The sequence below is a fragment of the Ictalurus punctatus genome, chromosome 12 (assembly GCF_001660625.3).
Source record: "Ictalurus punctatus breed USDA103 chromosome 12, Coco_2.0, whole genome shotgun sequence".
Classification (NCBI taxonomy): Eukaryota; Metazoa; Chordata; class Actinopteri; order Siluriformes; family Ictaluridae; genus Ictalurus; species Ictalurus punctatus.
Genome location: NC_030427.2, coordinates 1,498,044 through 1,518,938, shown reverse-complemented (window position 1 = coordinate 1,518,938; position 20,895 = coordinate 1,498,044). Strand labels below are relative to the sequence as shown.

Here is a 20,895-nt window from a genome sequence, read left to right as displayed (position 1 = left end):
CATGATCCATTTTAGCTGAATGGAGCATTGTCCTGCATAAAGATCATGGTCTTCTTGAACGTTGCTGACTTCTTCCTGTACCATTGTTGAAGAAAGGATCTTCTACAAACTGGCAGTAGATTTGGGAGTTCATTTTCAGTCCATCTTTAACCAGACGGAAAAGGTCCATCTGCTCCATCTATAGTCACTCTTATTTCATCGGTCCATGAAACCTATAAGGAACGGTCTTCAGGTATTTCTTGGCCCAGTCATGATGCTTCAGCTTGTAAGTCTTATGCAGTGGCGGTTGTATTTCAGCCTTCCTTACTGTAGCCATGTCTCTGAGCACTTGCCACCTTGTATTTCTGGACACTCGTGGAAGGTTGCAGTTCTGAAACATGGTGGCAGTGCTGGCTAATGGGTTCTCTCACGTTTTATTCTTCTTAGTCTTTTGCAGTCAACTAGCACCTTTTCTTCTCCGTGGTTTTTTGCCCCCTGTCGAGTATTCATCACAAAGCATTTTTCTTGGGAGGTCACACCTCAATAATTTTGCGATCGTCAGTGTGCTGCAGCCCCCTGATAGGCATTTTACAATTTCTGACCTTTTTTTTTTTTTTGACCCATTTTCCTGAATTGGAGAAGCTAATAATTATGCAAACCTTATATAGGATGTTAATCACTTTAAGGTGTAGTGTTTATATGTGGTGTTCTCCCAACAGGTTATTTTGTAGACCTTGATTTTGTTTGATAACGAGCTTTGCTTTCATTGGTTGGCTTAAAGGAGGGCGGGGTCACGAGTACTCTACTTTTTTCCCCTTCTTCGCACTCTTTTTGATTATACTGTTCTATCTGCTTTTCATGCACAAGTATGTCCCTGTACTATTAAGGGGAAAAAGTGCATGTGCAAGGAGATGTACTACAAATATAATCTAGAATATAAACTTACACACATTTTTAACCAGACAACACCACAGGCTGTCAAAATGGCTGACGTGGCCAGTTTTCTCCATGTTGGGCAGAAGGATAGACTGTTATCGTAACCATAGTGCAAAGTGTGAATGAGCGAGCAAAAAAACACTGATAAGACCGATTTGAAAACTTTCCAGGCTGATATTCTAATGAGCACGCTTGACCTTTGTTGATGTGAAACTCGCAGCCTGCTATGGTACTATTTGATGATATCTTTTCCATGTGACGACACTGAAGAAATGACACTGTGCTACAATGTAAAGTAGTGAGTGTACAGCTTGTGTAACAGTGTAAATTTGCTGTCCCCTCAAAATAACTCAACACACAGACATTAATGTCTAAACCGCTGGCAACAAAAGTGAGTACACCCCTAAGTGAAAATGTCATTTTACAGTTCAACAAACTCTCCTCCAGCCCCCCAGTGCTGAGCCGCCCACAGAAGACAACGTGGTGTAACCTGTGATACATCTCCCAGCCTGAAGAGGGAGCACTGCTCAATGCATACATGCTCTCAGTGGGGGGAGGGGAGGGACATCTGCTTTGTGACTAAGTCAAACTTTCTGTGAATATTTAACTGTTTGTCCTCATTCTCACTAATACGACTGTTTACAATATTATTCATATGAAGTTGGAAACTGTGCAGAGGTTTAATGTGTTTCTAACTGAAAGTACAAACTCTGAGACAAACTATTCATGCATTAGTGTTGCTCCAGCTTTTTAGTGTCCATCACACTTTTGTGTGAAAGCATCGCTGTGTGCACCGTTAATCCAGAGTCTGTGATTAGATTATCCACATCATGTTCAAATAAATATTTCTGTAGGAAACGCTTTAGAGCAGGGAAGCCTTACTGTGGTCCTGTAAGATTACAGTCCAGTACAGTTTGGGAATTTTCCTGAATCACACCCGATTTAAGTCCTCGGGTCATTAGGTAGGAGTGTTAGATGAGAAATCATCACACTGTGCATGATTACAGGAATTCAGGACCAGAGCCAGGCTCCCCTGATTTATAAATTAATTGTTGATGACCTTAAAGTAATTCCCAGTGAAGATTTATCATCTTTTTACAAGCATCCTTTTCACATTTAAGAAAAATAGAAATCACAGTGATTTGTACATTTGTGCTCTGCATTTCTTTCAGAGACGTGGGACTGAATTGTTGTGTATATAGGCAGTTTTTTTGTGCTCTGAAATTGACCGGACTTTTGAGAAGATAGCTGCTCATGGTTTAATTCACTTTTAAAAAGGGACTGACAATATGAAGTGAGCGTACGTGTATCAAAAGGTGGTTGTGTTGAAGAAACCTTGTTGACCGATCTTTGCTAACTTGCTCTGTGTGTGTGTGTTTACTGGTACAACAGTGGTAGCAGATTTTCAGAGCCGAGCTTACAGTAATGAAGACGCTGAAGTGTACTTGTTTGGAAGATGTGGAAACTCAAGTCTTACATGTTAGCACAAACATGTCTTTTTCCTTTATTAGGGAATTTGTACTTTTGGACATTTTTGAAAGATATCATGCTTGTGAAATGTGCTTTGCGTGTTATTCATGTTCAACTGGTTGTACTGGGCTTAGATTTGTGTCTTTTTGAATCATTTACGCTCTATGGCACCTTTTTACGGTTTTGCTGTATGGGCTGTGTTCCAATTGATCTGTGTTTGATCATTTCCTCCCTTCGCTCAAACATTGTGTTTGAGAAGGCCTTCTTAGTTGAACGGTTGTTTTCCTCAGCTTTGGATTTAGCTGTAGGGCCCAGAGGTTTTTGGAGTTTGAAGAGGAGGCGATAAAAGATTTGGAACACAGCCCTGTTTTCCTTTCCGAGGTTCCCCGGCTTTTTCCGTCACCCGTCACCTCCTAACCGAGCTCAATTCTGCTGCAGCTTTTTAGCCACAAGCTGCTGGTGCTTGACTTCTGAGGCCTTATCCTGTTAAGCGGCCGCACTATGGCAAAAAGGAGAGTTCAGTATGCTGACTGTATGAGCTTCAGTTGAATGTGTATGTGGTCGAACTCTTGGTAGGACAGTCCAGTATATTACAGATGAACACAGACGAAAACATCCACAAGGCTTCTACTAAATATTGTTGAATGTCCGCTCGTATGCAACTCTCCAACAGTGTCACGTCCTATCGAGAGTTTCAGTCGATGTTTATAATCTAACCCAATGGGATTTTTTTACTCTGGTGTAATTTTCTTGACCATTTTAACGCAGCATCTCTGGTGTTACTTTCGTCAAAAATGTAGAACACCAGAGACGAGGCAATGACGACGTGATCTCGTTCCTTCGTGTGTTTTTGCCTCAGATTCTGGCGACTGTTCAGACTCTGTTTGTAGCGAAATTTCAAATTCACAAATGCCTTGAACAACGTACATTTTCAACAATCCGTTTAAATCGACTGGTCCATTTCCGCTGCACGGTGGATTTGAAGGGTGCACTGTGATCAGTGTGGCGACGTCTGGGAATCGAGTTACTGAAAAGGCCACGAGTTGGAGGGTACATTTAGTTTCTAAGGACATCTGGGCTCTTGGTGTCTTTTGGATAGGAACTGCAAAACTTTTTCTATAAGGGTGAAAACAGATGCATGCTTAGATTCTTTATCTGTAGACAGTTTATCTTGCTTACTGCATTGACGTATGAAGTTTGGACGGGTTCTGTAGAAAGAGATTAACATGAAGGGGGAAAAAAACAAAACAAAAAACAAGACTGAAAGTGAATTTGTCTTGAATTGTTTTATTAATTTTTTTCCATTCGGCTGTCAAAAGCTTCTTCAACTTGGCCACAAATCTAACAAAGCCAGGTACATTGTCAAGTATTGCCCCAAAATACCTCTATGGTAGATGGATGTGCTCACTGATCACTTGTACATGTGCTCATTCATACAATTATCCAAATCAGCCAATCATATGGCAACACCACAATGTACAACATCAAGCAGGATCAGATGAAGAGCTTCAGTCAATATTCACATGAAACACCAGAATGTAATCCAGTGATTTTATCCGTGGCATGGTTGTAGATTCTAAATGGTCTGGTTTGAGTATTCCAGAAACTGCGGCTCTCCTAGGATTTCCACACACACACACACACACACACACACACACACACACACACACACACACACACACTTGTCTGAAAAACATCCGGTAAGTGGCAGTTCTCGGGGTGGAAACACGTTGTTGGCGAAAGGAGAATGGCCAGACTGGGTCAAGTTAATAGGACGGCCATGGTAACATCAAATAACCTCTCTTTACATACATGGTGAGCAGAAAAGCATCTCAGGATGCACAGCATGCCAAACCTTGAGAACAGTAGAAAACCTCATTGATCCAAGATCCATTTTTAAGTATTAAGGATTTATAAAATGTGACACTAGGTTACTTCTCTATAGTTAAAAAAATTGCAAACAGGAATGTGTGTGTGTGTGTGTGTGTGTGTGTGTGTGTGTGTGCCTGCTTCATACTCATCCACTCCCTACTTGTGCCTGAGTGTATTCATTGAGTAAAGACAGTGTGTGCTCTTAAATGTATGTATGTGTGTGTGTGCGCGTGTGTATTTAGACGGCAGTGTGAAGTGGTGTACCACTATGTGAGGAGGGAGAAGTATGCTCTGAGGATGAGGAGATGGAACAGGATGACGTGGCCTCTCTCTGGAGCTCCTCCACGTTCTTCACGCAAAAACAATAACTCTCTCAGATTCTGATGGAGCGGCATCTACATAATCAACAAAGCACACAAACATCAGTTTCGTTCTGGGACACCGATTTTCTAAATCATTACATTCGCTTTCTATTTATTTATGTATCATTATTAAAAGATCAATCATAAAGCCGGTGTAACCTTAATCTTTATCGCTAGCTGCTCCTGAAGTGTTTTGGAAATCGTTTCAGCCACGTCATGTTCACTCACCGTCCACTTTATTAGGAACACCTGTACGTTCATGTAGTTTTCTAACCAGCCAATCATGAAATATACAGGAATATAGAGGAATCACAAGAAAACTCCATTTCAACACACTTAAAAAAAAATAATCTCACAATGTTGGATTTGAGTTTGTAATGCAGTGAGCACAACCAAGGAGTGCATTTTAAAAAGAAAACTACAATGTTGTTGAAGACTGAAACCTGTACCTACAAACTAGAACTGAAAATGGAACCACTGAAGAGTCAACAGTGTCAGAGATCCTCGTGTGTCCAGTTCCACTGTGTACGGCACTTTTTATGCTTACCGACCCATTACTCCAGCTTTTGTGTTTTTTTAGCTTTGTGCTGATCGAAATGGTTTAGTTTTTTTAAACAAAACTTGGTGTTAAAACCCAGAAACACCTAGTAATAAAAAGTGACATTCATCATGTGTTTGAAGTGACACTGTTCAGTTATACAAGTAACTGGGTATTTTGGTATATATTGGAAGCACTATTTTTGAGCATTTCCCCATAATTTCATAGAGTGTGGTTTGCAGTATAAGCACCTGTGGTCTCATGCGTGGGTTCCAGCGCACATAATAACCCACCCAGAGCTCCAGATGTGCGAGACTGGCCAGTGGATACAGCACCTGGTTTTTACAGTCCACATAGAACGGGTTAGTGAAGTCCTCCGGCTGACTGTTAATGTCGGACCACAGTGACCGTTTTACCCTGTACTTCCTAAAAACAAAAGAGAGAGAGAGACAGAGAGAGAGAGAGAGAGAGAAGTCATAAGACACTTAGACAAATTCATTTCCATTCAGTAAAATCAAACAGGCTGGAAAGCCTCCGCCCATTAGTGGAGAAATGTGGAGCGTACCTTTTCCATTCTCTCCTGCTCACTGCTGTAGAGGAATGTACCAAACAGGCAGCTGTAGGGGCGCTCCAGGATGGGGATGAGAAAAAGCTCTTTGAACTCAGAAGCAGAAGGAAACTGAAGAAAGAACACAAACACTGGGTTTAACAGTGTATAGTAAGATGCTTAAATGTGGATCTGCACAATAACGCCTGAACAGATAATCAGTCTTTTGTTCAGTACGGAAATGATATTTAATTCTTACAAAAGTATTGGAACATCAAGGCCAATTCTATTGCTCTTGCTATATACTGAAGACATTTGGGTTTGAGATAAAAGACGAATATGAGACGATAGATCAGAATTTCAGCTTTCATTTCCTCATATTTACATCTAGACATGTTAAACAGATTAAAACATGGCAGCTTTTTTTGAAGCCACCCTATTCATTAACTGTTCAAAAATACTGGAACGAGTGACTGATGGTTTTTCTTGCTGCCCTGGTGTACCTTGTTAAATTGACTTTAAAGAATGAATAGCTCTGAATGTCTTCTCTTGGTTTGAGCCCTGGGTTTCACCTGTGGAGACAGCATTTGTTGTTAAAAAGAATAAACCGACATGAAGACCAGAGAGCTGTCTATGGGAGAAAAGCAATACTACTAATGCGTACGCCATACTAGACCCTGTGAATGAGCTGTTACTATAGGAACAAGAACATCACTATAAAGCTGTAATTTCCCTTGCAGCTGGAATCAGAATATTGCTGTTACAGAAATGTCTCCAACGCCTTCTGACCAATCAGACTGGAGAATTCAACAGTGTTGTGGTGTAAAGCATCAGTAGCTGACCTGTCTCATCATCTGCCACACACAGTCGATGAACTGCACAAAGAGAGGGGATCGTTCCGAGTTGGCGTGATTCTCATCTCCAAGGCCGACACGCTGAGAAACACACAGAGAGAGAAAGATGGGGTTAAATATACATGCGTTCACGCGCCCACACACAACCACGCCCTCACTGCTCATACGCACCGAGGCCAGCTTGTATCCGAAGCTGATCCACTCCTTCTCGATCAGTACCTGGAACTTGTGTCCGAAGCTGAATCTAACTGATATTTGATATTAAATTATTGTGAATTATCTATATTTTACACTTTATTACCCCATATATATATATATATATATATATATATATATATATATATATATATATATATATATATATATATATATATATATATATATATATATATGGTAAATCATGTGCACATCGGAGCAACTTCATCCCGACCATTGCCTGCATTCAGGGGTGCTAAGGAGCTCCTCGACCATGCCCATGCCCAACGTAACTTACATTTTCACTGGTGCTGGCGCATCTGCCAAGTTTTGGGAGTTTTCAGCCATGTTTAGGCCCTTAAAAACCGCAAGAATGCATGAAAAAAATAATAAAATAAATAATAAACTCCAGAAAAACAATAGGGCCCTGCACCTCCGGTGCATGCGCCCTCCGGTGGACACCGGAAGCGCTGCACCTTCGGTGCTCTGTCCCAATAATAAACAGCAGATCCAATAGGGCTTTGCAGCAGCGGTGATTGGGCCCTAAAAAGCAGAATAAAGCACCAACAGAAGACGCAGAAGCACAAAAGAGCAAAGGCAAGTAAGGATAATTACAGAAACGGTTACATTACAGAGATCCCCACAATGTGATCCATGACCACAGTAACATGACAAGAAGCTTCACCTCAGACCAGTCACCAATTGTTGTAGGAAGGTGAAAGTGGCTGCCTTAAAATATTTTTACCTCAAAGTGATTTGTAGTGCGCACGCGTGCGCACACACACACACACACACGGTGGAAAGGGTGTAGCAAAAATCATGCAACTATTGTGGGAAAAAGAGGGGGAAAAACCCTGATACTTTGTACCAGATTTATTGTTCCGTTCCACCACACGAGATCCACACCGATGAGAATTCTCAGAAGTGATGAGCTTAAGCTCCTGCATATCCTCCATACTGTCCTGCATATCCTACTATTCTGTTTTTTATAGAGTTTCTCTATTACTATAAGATTATTAAAGTTATTCATGTGTGTGTATGAGAGCGAGAGAGTGTGTGTGTATGTTGTGTCTACTTGCCCGCCCTTGACTGTACGAGCGTGTGTGTGTGTGTATTAGCACTCCTCAGCTCAGCTCGTATACCTCTTTTTGGCTTTTTTTGACTACTACTGCTCTTAAAGATCTTTAAAGTGCAATTCCAATTTGTCAATGTCCGCCTAATCCCGCTTCTATGTGTCTAGGTGCCCATCTTTTCTTCTTCTCCCCTTTGCTGGATGCTAGGTCTCCCTTATGTTTATTTTATGACATTTTTTATCCACAACACCTCCCTGATGGATATTTACACCCCCCCCGTTGCCTCAGCAGAGGAAAAACCATCATTGAGGACAGCTCTCACCCTGGCTCTGATCTGTTGCCCTCAGGGAGACGTTACAGGTGCATCAGAACAAGGACTAATAGATTCAAGAATAGTTTTTTTCCCCAAAAGCTATAATCATTCTAAACACACACATGTACTGATTTCACAGTATAGGTATATAGTGTCTCAGAACTGTGCATTTTATAGTACCCCCCACTTAACCATAGTTAAGAGCCAAATCTCCACCATTCTGAAGGCATAAAGTACGTATTCATGTGTAAACAAACGTGTTTTATCTATGGAAAATAAATGAACATTAGAACAGATTTACTTGTCTCTGACTGAACAAAGCAGGCCATATTAAACTGGGTTAAATATACAAATCCACACAGTTCACTAGTCCAATAGAATCTGTACAACACGTTAGCAATACTTCTGCTCTGTTTAGACCCAGAAAATATAAAATACTTACTTTAGTATGAAATTTCTGTCGAGTGTCTACCATGGGGTCGGGATTTACGGTCTGTGAACACGTGCTGATTACACGTGCAGGAAAAGCAACCCACACGTGCAACCCTGACCGAGTGAGAACGACTCAAACGATTCAAGAAGAGGATTCTGAATCGGTTCATTTAAAGAATCATTACCAAAGCCGCTTATCCTACTTCGATGGTTTGATAACAACAGCCCGTCTTACAGAGTGCTGCAGGAATGAGTCGTGAAACCCAGAAACGAGTCAGCGTATTAGCACTTCCGTCAATGGGGTTTTGGGTTAAATGCCGGAAATAAGGTCTGTGGTGAACACAAGCTCAAGATGTTTTTACGTTTATCTCGACACACAGCCTAGTGAGAGACCTTTTATTATTTTAAGGGACATTTCCTGAAGAAAATGTGAGTGGTGCTTGCCGTGGCAAAATTCAGATCGGGTGCCAATACTTTTGAGAACTGCCCGTGAAGGGCGCCAATAGTTTTGAGAGCTGGCCGCGTAGGGCGCCAAAAGATTTGAGAGGCGGCCGCGCAGGGCGCCAATACTTTTTAGAGGCAGAGATCTAAAAATAGTAGTGATACACAAGCTTGGTCGCAGTCGTGTTGATTAAGGAAAGCTACAAGGTTACAGATGTGAGGTTCTGACCTTTACGGTACAGTGAGGATGAGCAGAACATCTACACAGCATGGAACTGTGAATAGACTCAGTGTCTGTGGACTCGTGTACACACAGTTTGGTGAGATTATGCTACAGGAACAGTCAAAATACACCATGGCCTTGAATGTTTTGGCCCCGTCGTAAACACTGAACAATCACAACTACTCTGTTGAGAGCGAGAAATGACCTCACAGAGTGGTGCGTGTTGACGTCCATTTTATATAGTTACTGTTTCTGATAGAAAATCGATCTCCCTCGCGCTCTCAATACTGCACTGTAACAGTGTGGGACAGAGACCCAAACAGCAAGGTGAAAATGATCTCTCTGCAAAACATGCGTAAAAGTCGTTTAAACAGATTACACAGGGTCTCTTTCTCCTGCAAGGGGTATGTCAACTTCAGACCAGAACTATATACCCACCCAGCTACCAACACGCACGCACACACGCGCACACACACTAATTCAGCCACTTAAAAACAGCAAGGACTTTTATAAACAATTAAAAATAGACTATAATATGAACATTTTAACAAATTAATAATAGCGCAAAAAAGCAGTTAAAACACTGTAAATACCCTCCTTTATCAAAAGTCTGCTCTTGCGCCCACACTCTCGATCTGATGCCAGCTGGAGCCGCCTCTTCATGGTCCCCTCGACCTCCATCTCTGCAGCTTTAGCCGTGAGGAGGTTTCTATGAACTGCAGCTTTGGAATAAAGCAACACATATCGTACAGTCATTATGAATCTTAAGCATTAATTACACTTATACCATGGTCAGTGTGAATACTGGATTCTGATTGGCTGGAAGGTGTGCATTATACAGTGAGGGGAAAAAAGTATTTGTTCCCCTGCTGATTTTGTACGTTTGCCCACTGACAAAGAAATGATCAGTCTATAATTTTAATGGTAGTTGTATTTGAACAGTGAGAGACAGAATAACAAAAAAAAATCCAGAAAAACGCATGTCAAAAATTAAAAAATAAAAGACACCTGGGAGCCAGAAATCTTTCTGATTGAGAGGGGGTCAAATACTTTTACCTCATTAAAATGCAAATTAATTTATAACATTTTTGACGTGCGTTTTTCTATGATTTTTTTGTTGTTATTCTGTCTCTCACTGTTCAAATAAATCTACCATTAAAGTTATAGACGGATCATTTCTTTGTCAGTGGGCAAACGTACAAAATCAGCAGGGGATCAAATACTTTTTTCCCCTCACTGTAACTGTTTATTGCACAGGTAATTCCAGCCAGTTTGATCACCGTGATCATTCCTAAATCTTATCACACTACTTTATCTGTGTGTCTGATTTACTTCAGACAAAATTCCAGATCTAACCACCTAACTTATGGAAATTAAAGTTTATTTTAAACTACTTTTTTCTTTCCAGTTTCATTTTTATTGAACATTTCTCCTGAACACGTCTACATGTCAGCTGAACATCACCTTTTCTCTTCTCTCCTCCCCTCCCTTTCCCAAGGAAAACAAATTGAGCAACACACAGCAGTAAACATTCACAGGTTTTTCTTCTTTTTTCACTAACAAAGGAAAACAAAATTAAAAATGCAGAAAACCCGCCCCCTGCCTCATCATGGATACCCAATAACTGTCGCTGGTTATAAAGATATTGTAAAATCCAACAACAGGCACAAAAATTTAAGTGGGAAGTGTCTAACTCCATAAAGTATACAATAAAGGGATGCCCTTTATAAAAAAACTTGTCCGTACAACCATTCATCCTATATGTTATTTTCTCGAGTTTCAGAAAAAACATCACGCCCTTTAGCCGCTGGGAGACAGATGGGTATTTAGCAGACTTCCACTGCAACAGTAGGGAACGTCTTGCTATAAGGGATGTGAAAGCAAAAACATCCTTTTGTATCAAGCTCAATGGAACTGAGGCATCAGGAATCCCAAATACAGCAATCAATGGACAAGGATTTAAATCTACCCTGAGAATAGTGGACATGATGGTAAAAAAACAGTCCAAAAACCATGGAGATCAGGGCAGAAGAAAAACCTATGGCCAAGATGACAGGGAGAGCCATGGCATTTATCACACTTGTCCTCTACGTCCGGATACATCACAGAAAGTCTCGACTTGGACAGATGGACTCTATGTAAAACTTTGAACTGGATGAGTCCAAGACGAGCACAGGAAGTGGTAGACTGTACCCTCCCTATAGCACGTTCCCAACACCCCTCACTTATCTGTACTCCTAACTCCGTTTCCCACGCATTCCTAACTTTGTTACACGACTCACTACCTAACGCCAGAATGAAATCATAAATCCTAGAAATCATTCCTCTCTGATGTGGATTGTTTGAAAACAAGCTTTCCCAAACCTGTTCAGGAGGCGCAGAGGGGAAATCAGGAAAACATCTAGAAACGAAATTCCGAATTTGAAAATACCGAAAAAAAATGAGTCACAGGGAGGTCATAAGTGTATGCCAGATTGGCAAAGCTATCGAACACACCTTCGTGATACAGATTTCTAACTTGTTCAATACCCTTGTCATCCCACACTGAGAATGTGGAGTCCAAACACGATGGAGGAAATAGATGGTTGTTGACTAAAGGACACAAAGAGGATGCACCTACAAATTTAAAGCGCCGTCTAAACTGATACCAAGTCATAAGTGTTGAGGACAACTAGATTATCAGTATATAGGGAGAGTTTTGTAGGTAAAGAGGAGTAAAGTAAAGCAGGTAAAGAGGATTCCCTACACGACAATAGTTCCAATTTAGACCAAGAAGATTCAGGAGATTTAACCCAGTAGCAGAGTTTATGGATGTGCGCAGCCCAGTAATAGAATTGAAAATTGGGTAATGCAAGTCCTCCACTAAGTCTACATTTCTGCAATAATTTACTAACCCTTGGTGGCTTCCCTCCCCAAATAAAAGTACTAATTATCTTATCCAATGAATCGAAGAATGATTTTGGCAGAGAAAGAGGCACTTGCTGGAACAAGAAAAGAAACTTCGGTAATATATTCATTTTGACGACATTGATCCTGACAATTAGAGAAAGGGGTAAGTTACCCAAATCTGAATGTTAGATTTAACCTTTGAGATAAGGGGAGTGAAGTTAGCTGATGAAAGATTAGATAGAGAACGTGTCACGTTGATACCTAGGTATTTAAACCCTTACTGACTAAATCGAAACGGTAAATCTGACTGTTGGAGAGAAAATGCTGCAGTATTGACAGGAAAACAGTCGCTTTTATCCAAATTTAATTTATAACCAGAGACAACACCGAAGGATTCCAGAACAGCCAAGACAGCAGGCATAGAGGCAACAGGATCGGTTACATACAATAACAAATCATCAGCATATAGCGACAATTTGTATTCTACACCGTATAGAACTATTCCTTTAAACAAGGGAGAAGATCTTAATGCGATAGACAGAGGTTCGATAGCGACAGCAAAAAGCAGAGGGGATAAAGGACAACCTTGACGAGATCGTTTGTCTGAACCCTGGCATTAGGGGTTGAGTAAAGGAGGCTAATCCAATAAATAAACTCATCCCCAAATCCGAACTTCCTCAAGACTGCAAACAAATACTCCCACTCAACCCTATCAAATGCTTTTTTCAGCATCTAATGAAATCACAATCTCAGGAAGCACTGCCGAATGCTTTGAATAAATTATATTAAAGAGCGTACGGGTATTGAAAAACATCTGACGTCCCTTTATAAAACCCTTCTGCTCTTCACATATAATATAAGGGATAATGTCCTCTAAACGAGATGCCATTACTTTCACCAACACCTTTACATCTGCATTAAGCAGAGACAGCGGCCTATAAGAACCACAGGAGGTTGGATCCTTACCCTCCTTAAGAAGCAGAGCTATCGTGGCTTGTGTCAGAGTCAGAGGCAAAGACACATTCCAAGGATTCGTTGAACACAGATAAAAGCAATGGAGCTAATTTTAAAATAAACATTTTAAACAATTCAACTGGAAACCCGTCCGGGCCAGGAGCTTTGTTAGATTGCATAGTTTTAACTGAATTCAAATTTCTTGAAGAGAGTGGGGAGTCCAGTTGCATGGCAGTATTCGAATCACTAACAGAGTTACAAAGGTCTTGAAGAAATGCATTCACTTTAGTATCGTCTGCAGGAAATTCAGATTTATAAGGTGAAGAGTAAAACCATTTAAAAGTAGCATTAATTTCCATGGGCTCTGTAGTGACGATATTATGAGTGTTTTTAACACTAGGTATGAGACGGGAAGCGGCCTGTCGCCGTAGCTGACGTGCCAGTAAACGACTCGGCTCGTCGCCATGTTCATAATATGAACCAGGAGTACGTAACAACAAGCGTTCCGCCTCTTTAGTCGAAATAAGATTGAATTCTGCCTGTAAGTCGATTCGCTGTTTAAGAAGTTCTGGAGAGGGGTTCAACGCACATCTTTGATCGAGACTACTGATCGCAGATCTAAGTTCATTAACCCTAGCAGTGCGCTTTAAATTACAGAGAGTGGAGTAAGAAATAATCTGCCCTCTGATATAGGATTTAAGTGTCTCCCATAACAATGAATAAGAGGTGGAGTCATTCTGACTGAAGAAAAGAAAGTCATCAATAGAAGTAGAAATGAACTCACAGAATTCACTGTCTGCTAAAAGAAGAGAATTAAATCTCCAAGGCGGTCGGCTACGTTTATAAATAGAAAGATGAATATCTAATTCATGATCGCATGATCAGAAATTACAATACCCAAATAGTCAGAAGAAACTACACAAGAATCAAGAGTGCTGTCTATAAAAAATAATCAATCCTCGAATAGGATTTCAATAGGATAGCACCTGGGAGAAGAAAGAAAACTTTTTAAGAGCAGAGTTACGGGATCTCCAGGGATCAACGAGACCGTTCTGACTCATAAAATCGGAAAATGTTTTAGACATAGCAGATTGATTCAGAGTACGGGGATTAGACCGATCAAAGTTTTGGTGAATTACACAGTTTAAATCTCCACCGAAAATCTACAGGTGAGTATTTAAAAAGGGAGATTGCTCAACAATCTATTAGCAAATTCCACATCATCAAAGTTTGGAGCGTGTACATTTACCAACAACACCTGTCTTTGCATCAGAGTACCAGCAACTATAATATATCTACCGTTCACATCAGCAACAACGTTAGTGGAGGAAAACTGTGACCTTTTGTCAATTAAAATAGCGACCCCTCTTGCTTTCGAATTAAAGTTCGAGTGGAAGACTTGACTCACCCAAGGGCAGAGTAACCTTTGATGATCTTTAATACTTTAAGACGTATGTGCGTCTCCTGTAAAAATACTATATTGAAGTTTAAATGTTTCAAATGTATAAAATCCTTAGATGTCTTGACAGGATTACCCATACCTCTGACGTTCCAACTAATAAATCTTAAAGGCGTGCCTGTCCCAGCTATGCTGGGATCCATATGACTACTAACCATTTAAATAAAGTAAACCAGAGAAATATAAATAGCCAATTAGAGCCGAAGTGGGACCTCCCAAAGTTTATTTTAAACTTCTAATCAAAGTTTGCACTTCTAAACCAATGACAGCTTTAACGTTATTAATTGTGGAAAGACCATGGTATAGGCGGGGTAATCCATGGCTAGGTGTGCATTAAACGATTTGAACGAGTGGTTCTTTTCCTCCACATCATGCATTAAAATCGTTTAATGCACATCTAGCCGTGGATTACCCCTTACATATCATCTGAGAGAGACAGCTAATTCTGTATGTAAACAGATATACTTACCAATCACGACCTCTCCGAGTTGGAGAGCGGACAGTGAAGTCTTTCCATTGACTCCCCTCCAATTGAGATTCTTTGCCAGGGAGTTAGCAATCACCCTCTTCAATATGCGCCAGGTGCAGTCACGCACATACACCCCGTCAATAAGCGCCAACCAGTTTACCTGAAACCGATTTAAAAAATAATATACACTAGTATAAAAACAAATAATTAATAAGCATGTATTGCCTCGTCAACTGTGTCAGTGCTTCTCACTACTCCTGCAGTTACCCTGCCCTGTGTGTTTTCCATCTCTACTAAAGAGTAGGTCATAAGTGTTCCCTCATATCAAAGTGGTGTTCAGTGTTGTGCTTTGAGTACGAGTGTGTCACCTCGAGAAAACAGAAATGCTCTCAGTAGCTGTGTAATTGTGCAAGTAGTTGTTAACAAAAAGGAAAAAAACTCTCACCAGATTTTGCTTGTAATCTGGGCTCTGTTGCATCCTTTGCTCCAGACTACGCAGTTGAGGAAGGTCTTGCAGGGGCAGTAAATCTTCATCAATATCCAAAGGCTGCACCTGGACCTCCTGTTAGTGCGCACACACACACACACACACACACACACACACACACACACACACACACACACAGGAGCCACTGCTTTTTTTTATTTGTGCACTGAAAGTGAGAGGCGGAACAGACACCTCGGTGATATTGACGATAAAGACAGGGTTAGACGGAAGATTCTCCAACTCAATGGAGCTGCTCAGAACCCTGACAGGGCTCACTGACTGATTCTGAAAATCCACATTCACCCTGAGAGAGACACACACACACACACACACACACACACACACACACACACACACAGTGAGTGAGAGAGACACAGAGAGAGAGACCTGTAACAGAACAGCACTAATGTACAGAACATCATCTAAACATCGCACTGTCTAGGGGATGTGGTCACATGACTACTCTCACTTAAAATGTAACCATGACTCATCTGATGATGCTCGCTGCAGAGTGTGTGTGTGTACCGTGTATATCTGAGGTGTGAGATACACTACCCCCCTGCCCAAGTCTCCACCTCTCCAGCGGGTTAAACGTTGAGATGGAGAGGAAGTCTCTGCTGCGCGAGGAGGAGAGACAGAGAGACCTCTGGGAGAACGCCAGAACCTCTCATTTACGAGCGGTAGAACTCTACATAGGCCCTGATACACACAGACCCACAATACATGTTTATAGAAAATCACAATTAAACACACACACACACACACACACACACACACACACACACACACAGGTGTCACACACACCTGGAGCTGTCAAAGGAGATGGATTTGATTTAACCACAGTGTCTGAAGAGAGACTGGAGCTGTTTATAGTAGAGGAATGCAAATGGAGGGAGATTACACACCTGAGAGAGAGAGAGAGGGAGGGAGAGAGAGAAATATTATTATTAATAATAATAATAATAATAATAATAATAATCCCCTAGTTAAATGGAAGCTGACTGAATACCACTATGGTGGTCCTGGGGTCGTTTCCATAGAGTTCCTTGGAGGCGAGCTCCTCGTCCACAGTTCCCTGGAGGAAGCAGTTCGGATAAAATGCGCCTGCAATCACCACCTGAACAACGGAAACATCACTGATACTTAATAATTATTATTATTTATTTTCTGCAGGAGTAAGTTACACTTCTTGGACTTTGTCGTCATGGTGACAATTTTAAACTCTGCATTTGCAATTTTACTTTGGATGCTTGTGCTTCTAAGGCTGCGAATTATGACTAATATTTATATTTACTGTACATCAGGGGTGCCCACACTTTTTTGACTTGCGAGCTACTTTTAACATGACCAGTCAAAGAGATCTACCTACACTAAAAATGCTAAACATATTTATATATACACTGCGTATACTTATATATATATATATATATATATATATATATATATATATATATATATATATACATACACACACACACACACACACATACATACAATATATGTTCATGTACCTTGCATAACTGCATGAACCCTTATGGCGCGATACAATTCAGTACATTTTTGGTCATTACCTTACTCTGACGACGTGCACTGAATAGAATCAGCCAGGGTTGCATAGTCCGGACAGTAGCTGCTGGTAGCCAGCCTCAAGCAGGCCTCCAAATGATGATCAGTCATTGTGGAACGGTATTTGGACTTAATGATCTTCATGAGGGAAAAGGCTGACTCACATAAATAAGTAGAGCCAAATAATGCAGTCAAGGAGGTGGCACATTTCCTCATGTTTGGGTACTTTTCCCCTGTGAGTAAGTTCCAGAACTGTCCATGAGCCCTGGACTTCAGCTGAATGTCAGTCTGTAGTTTCAAAAAATCTCATCCTCCACTTCAGACGAGTTCAGGTGAAACAGCGCAGCAATTTTCGATGCGAGTGAATCAACCTCAACATTGTCCCTAAACGGGTAGCACATGAATGTGGCGAATGCCTCCAATAAAGCAAAGTCTTGAAAGCGTCTGTCAAACTCTGACCGACAGCTGTCAATCTGCTCCGTGTAGCGTGCAATGTTAAACTGCGCACAAGCCTTCCGCTGCGTCTCCAGATCTGACGGGAGGTTTTGGAAGTTCCCAAAAACATGGTGCTGCAGCTTTGAGGACAGAAGTTGCATTTTCCGTTTAAAGGCATTAACTGCCTTTAATTTTTGTCTTTTCCTTGCAGCTCCAAATTAAGTTGGTCAGATCGGTTAAAAATGCTCAGTTAAAAAAAGTCCAGCAACCACTGATCATCATTGACCTGGGTGTATTCTGCATGTTTAACAGCAAAAAGAAACTCGCTTATCTCCGGACAGAGCTCTCGAAATCTCTGCAGGAATTTACCCCTACTAAGCCGTCTCACGTCAGTGTGTAGCAGGAGCTGATTGGTCGTAATCTGCCTTCCCCAGATGCGCACGGAACAGCCGTCTTTGAAGTGAACTAGCACGTATAGAACAGGCGATCTTTGTTTCAACATCCATGATCTCTTTCACGTCTAGCATTCTTGTGCATAAGGCTTGTTGGTGTATTATGCAGTTGTTGGCTCAAATTTAGCCTATTACCCAAAAACATTTAAAACTCAACTTAAAAGCCAATAAATACTCACATCTACCTCTGAGACCAGTTGGAGATGGAAAAAATACACCAGCCGTGAGTGAGAAGAAGCAAGGGTCCAGCTTTATTGTTCCATTCCACCACACGAGATCCACACCGATGAGAATTCTCAGAAGTGATCCCCCTACCCTGAGCTTAAGCTCCAGTATTTATACTGTATTTACACACTAGATAACCCATATGTTTCCAGAAAAGGCCTATTTCACTTACACATAGAATCAGAACCCAGGCATTTCTAATAACCCAGAAAATAAAAACCCAGCGTTTTGAATTACATAGAGAATCAGAAACCAGGATTCTCATTTACCTAGGTGGTCAGAAACCAGGATTCTCATTTACCTTAGGTGGTCAGAAACCAGGATTCTCAATTACCTAGGTAATTTGGGGGGGGGGGGGGGCAGTTTGACCCAGCCACCCTTATAACTGGCTCCTCATGGTTCTTTCTTAAAATTAAGGCCTTCCTTGCGAGCCAAGAACCCTCACCATTTGAGTCATGAGTAAGTTTACATTTTCCTGTATTTCTAGTTTATAATTTATTTTCATATTTGCACTATATTTCTTATTTTATATATATTTATACTACTTGAAAAGCGGTTTACTGTACTTCCAACTTCTTAATATCATTACAGTTCTACTGTCCTGCATATCCTACTATTCTGTCTTTTTATAGTTTCTCTATTACTATAAGATATTATTAAAGTTATTCATGTGTGTGTATGAGAGCGAGAGAGTGTGTGTGTATGTTGTGTCTACTTGCCCGCCCTTGACTGTACGAGCGTGTGTGTGTGTGTATTAGCACTCCTCAGCTCAGCTCGTATACCTCTTTTTGGCTTTTTTTGACTACTACTGCTCTTAAAGATCTTTAAAGTGTAATTCCAATCCGTCAATGTCCGCCTAATCCCGCTTCTATGTGTCTAGGTGCCCGTTTTTTTCTTCTTCTCCCTTTTGCTGGATGCTAGGTCTCCCTTATGTTTATTTTATGACATTTTTTATCCACAACACAGTGGTAGTTAAAGAAGTCAGGGAAAGCATCGTCTTCCCTGCACTTGGCAATGAATCCATTTGCACTGCTCAACCATTGACTGATATCAATTTGCACACTGGAGCTGGGTTTTGTCAATGAATTCTTTAAAAGACTGAAAAATGTCCTCTCCCCACGATTTCGCTTGCTAGCCTTTAGCACTGGCGCGCTTGATAGCACACGTGTGGTGAGAGAAAAGACGAGATCTCAGACTGGCTGCCCTGTACGTCAACTAACTACGTCAACTAGCGATCTACCTGCACTTCCTTTGCGATCGACCAGTCGATCGCGATCGACATATTGGGCACCCCTGCTGTATATATTTTGACCTGAAGAAAAAAGCCTCTTTATACACATATGCTGTTAAACTACACCTGCTCTACTCGTGTGTGTGTGTGTGTGTGTGTGTGTGTGTGTTACCTGCACTATGAATTTCTGTGCGTGGGTGCTGGTGTAGTCAGAGGGAGAAGTTTCGCTGATGTGCATGTTGAATTGTGACACTCAATTCTTCAGATCCTCAAACAACTCGGCCACCTCTAACACACACACACCAGAAATGATAGTTAGGGATCTGTGTCGAGAAGTGTGTGTATAGATGTGTGCGAGTGAGTGAGTGAGTGAGAGTCATAACCTCTTGTATCCGTTTGATCTGAATGCAGTTCTCTTTGCCCCACTCCAGCTCATCCTAAAACACACACACACATCAGTACCACTTTATTTATTTCTATAATCCAACACGTTATAATTCAACATAACTGTCACGATCTCCTGCCTCCCATACGCCGTGTACCAGTTTAATCTATTTCCTTATTTGGTCAGTGCTTTCTGTTCTTATTACGATGTCCTTTCTCTGACTGGTTCCTATTTCTTAAATTGTGCACTCTATCTGTACACTACACACTTGACCATCGAACATCTGGATATTTGAAGAGCACGCGCGCGCGCGCACAACCTGCGTGAAGTTGGACCCCCCACCAACACAAAACATCGGCAGAATAGTTTGTGCTGGTTTGTGCCGTAAAAATTTTCGTTTGTGCTGCTTCAGTTCTGGAGATATTAAAAGAATATTTATAGGTCATTCTGGGGTCACTCGAACCCCCCACATGCTCCAAATTCACCCCAAATGGTCTCAATAATAATAATAATAATAATAATAATAATAATAATAATAATAATTCAAAAGAAGAGAACTATAGCTCCTTAACCCACACTGCGCATGCGCGAAGCCGGATGACTCAGCCATTAAACTAGTAAAAGAGCTCTAATTAGCCAGTGAAGCTAAATGTCGTTCTGCCACGTCCACTTATAAAAGTAAATCATGCAGTATTCTCAGACTGGGCAGTTATTGACAGAGTGAATTCATCGTTTTAAATAGAATAAAAAATAACATCGACCTATTTGCTAATCACATTTCGAATAGCTTGCTCATTAATTACACTGCGCATGCGTGGACTGGACTGCCTCCTCAAAAGCTAGCACCGCTAGTATATTTGTATAATATTAACATTAATACTGAACCAGAGTGAATAAAAAAAGTTTTAAAATGTTATTTCTCACTTCTCCTCCTCTTGTTCTTCTTCTCCGTGCGGGTGTGAGTTATCTTTGGTCGGTTCCTCGGTGATTCGGTCATTAGTGAACCGAGCTCCGAGAGTGAATCAGTGCGCCGTCACCGCCTGCTTCATACTGATACACCTGAAACACAGGTGTTAACACCGTTAACTACACACATACACACAATACA

At 41.1% G+C, this 20,895-nt stretch overlaps 1 protein-coding gene across 13 annotated transcripts in view; it reads right to left on the bottom strand.

Annotated features, from left to right (window-relative positions):
- The window catches only part of LOC108261271 (TBC1 domain family member 10A), a 45,846-nt gene that overhangs the window by 3,110 nt on the left and 21,841 nt on the right, over positions 1–20,895 (bottom strand). The window contains exons 2-16 of one of the 13 annotated variants that reach the window (XR_008397344.1): positions 20,712–20,846; positions 19,786–19,839; positions 19,575–19,690; positions 16,503–16,610; positions 16,298–16,398; positions 16,019–16,192; positions 15,452–15,797; positions 15,007–15,166; positions 9,829–9,957; positions 6,547–6,639; positions 6,208–6,276; positions 5,723–5,836; positions 5,409–5,583; positions 4,522–4,652; positions 3,511–4,240 (exon numbers count right to left, since the gene is read on the bottom strand). The gene's annotated coding sequence lies outside the window, so the exon portion shown is untranslated. Of the gene's footprint in view, positions 1–3,504; positions 4,653–4,778; positions 5,206–5,408; positions 5,584–5,722; positions 5,837–6,207; positions 6,277–6,546; positions 6,640–6,729; positions 6,883–9,828; positions 9,958–15,006; positions 15,167–15,451; positions 15,798–16,018; positions 16,193–16,297; positions 16,399–16,495; positions 16,611–19,574; positions 19,691–19,785; positions 19,840–20,711; positions 20,847–20,895 lie in introns of those variants that run through there. The other 12 variants (XR_008397345.1, XR_008397341.1, XR_008397339.1 and 9 more) reach the window with 12 other exon arrangements.